The sequence below is a fragment of the Styela clava genome, chromosome 5 (genome assembly GCF_964204865.1).
Source record: "Styela clava chromosome 5, kaStyClav1.hap1.2, whole genome shotgun sequence".
Classification (NCBI taxonomy): domain Eukaryota; kingdom Metazoa; phylum Chordata; class Ascidiacea; order Stolidobranchia; family Styelidae; genus Styela; species Styela clava.
Genome location: NC_135254.1, coordinates 22,875,313 through 22,877,812, shown reverse-complemented (window position 1 = coordinate 22,877,812; position 2,500 = coordinate 22,875,313).

Genomic DNA, 2,500 nt, shown 5'->3' with positions numbered 1-2,500 from the left:
TTTCGCACAAACAAGAGCTCTGCCGGCCGCCTGCAGCGGTGCCTAAAACCCGGGCATAACAATGCGACCGTTCTGCTAGGCCGACAAGCGCTCAAGCCAGACGCTCGATCGAACGCCCCCTACATATTAGTCGAGACAACGGCTCGCTCATTAGCATCGCGTTTGTACTTTAACTTTTTTCGGCTCGGCTTCTTTCGACGCCGATGCCGGCGACGCAGCACTCTCTCGCCCGCCAGCCACCGAGAAAAGGGTGCGCTCCGACCGGCCCCGCACCGCTCTTTCTTGGCTCATTCGAAATTACTGTCTTTCGCTCTGACATGCCTTACCTAGGGTTAGGTTAGTATGCTTGCACGTTTGTACTTTAACTTTTTTTGGCTCGGCTTCTTTCGACGCCGATGCCGGCGACGCAGCACTCTCTCGCCCGCCAGCCACCGAGAAAAGGGTGCGCTCCGACCGGCCCCGCACCGCTCTTTCTTGGCTCATTCGAAATTACTGTCTTTCGCTCTGACATGCCTTACCTAGGGTTAGGTTAGTATGCTTGCACGTTTGTACTTTAACTTTTTTCGGCTCGGCTTCTTTCGACGCCGATGCCGGCGACGCAGCACTCTCTCGCCCGCCAGCCACCGAGAAAAGGGTGCGCTCCGACCGGCCCCGCACCGCTCTTTCTTGGCTCATTCGAGTTTACTGTCTTTCGCTCTGACATGCCTTACCTAGGGTTAGGTTAGTATGCTTGCACGTTTGTACTTTAACTTTTTTCGGCTCGGCTTCTTTCGACGCCGATGCCGGCGACGCAGCACTCTCTCGCCCGCCAGCCACCGAGAAAAGGGTGCGCTCCGACCGGCCCCGCACCGCTCTTTCTTGGCTCATTCGAAATTACTGTCTTTCGCTCTGACATGCCTTACCTAGGGCTAGGTTAGTATGCTTGCACGTTTGTACTTTAACTTTTTTCGGCTCGGCTTCTTTCGACGCCGATGCCGGCGACGCAGCACTCTCTCGCCCGCCAGCCACCGAGAAAAGGGTGCGCTCCGACCGGCCCCGCACCGCTCTTTCTTGGCTCATTCGAGTTTACTGTCTTTCGCTCTGACATGCCTTACCTAGGGTTAGGTTAGTATGCTTGCACGTTTGTACTTTAACTTTTTTTGGCTCGGCTTCTTTCGACGCCGATGCCGGCGACGCAGCACTCTCTCGCCCGCCAGCCACCGAGAAAAGGGTGCGCTCCGACCGGCCCCGCACCGCTCTTTCTTGGCTCATTCGAGTTTACTGTCTTTCGCTCTGACATGCCTTACCTAGGGTTAGGTTAGTATGCTTGCACGTTTGTACTTTAACTTTTTTCGGCTCGGCTTCTTTCGACGCCGATGCCGGCGACGCAGCACTCTCTCGCCCGCCAGCCACCGAGAAAAGGGTGCGCTCCGACCGGCCCCGCACCGCTCTTTCTTGGCTCATTCGAAATTACTGTCTTTCGCTCTGACATGCCTTACCTAGGGTTAGGTTAGTATGCTTGCACGTTTGTACTTTAACTTTTTTCGGCTCGGCTTCTTTCGACGCCGATGCCGGCGACGCAGCACTCTCTCGCCCGCCAGCCACCGAGAAAAGGGTGCGCTCCGACCGGCCCCGCACCGCTCTTTCTTGGCTCATTCGAAATTACTGTCTTTCGCTCTGACATGCCTTACCTAGGGTTAGGTTAGTATGCTTGCACGTTTGTACTTTAACTTTTTTCGGCTCGGCTTCTTTCGACGCCGATGCCGGCGACGCAGCACTCTCTCGCCCGCCAGCCACCGAGAAAAGGGTGCGCTCCGACCGGCCCCGCACCGCTCTTTCTTGGCTCATTCGAGTTTACTGTCTTTCGCTCTGACATGCCTTACCTAGGGTTAGGTTAGTATGCTTGCACGTTTGTACTTTAACTTTTTTCGGCTCGGCTTCTTTCGACGCCGATGCCGGCGACGCAGCACTCTCTCGCCCGCCAGCCACCGAGAAAAGGGTGCGCTCCGACCGGCCCCGCACCGCTCTTTCTTGGCTCATTCGAAATTACTGTCTTTCGCTCTGACATGCCTTACCTAGGGTTAGGTTAGTATGCTTGCACGTTTGTACTTTAACTTTTTTCGGCTCGGCTTCTTTCGACGCCGATGCCGGCGACGCAGCACTCTCTCGCCCGCCAGCCACCGAGAAAAGGGTGCGCTCCGACCGGCCCCGCACCGCTCTTTCTTGGCTCATTCGAAATTACTGTCTTTCGCTCTGACATGCCTTACCTAGGGTTAGGTTAGTATGCTTGCACGTTTGTACTTTAACTTTTTTCGGCTCGGCTTCTTTCGACGCCAATGCCGGCGACGCAGCACTCTCTCGCCCGCCAGCCACCGAGAAAAGGGTGCGCTCCGACCGGCCCCGCACCGCTCTTTCTTGGCTCATTCGAGTTTACTGTCTTTCGCTCTGACATGCCTTACCTAGGGTTAGGTTAGTATGCTTGCACGTTTGTACTTTAACTTTTTTCGGCTCGGCTTCTTTC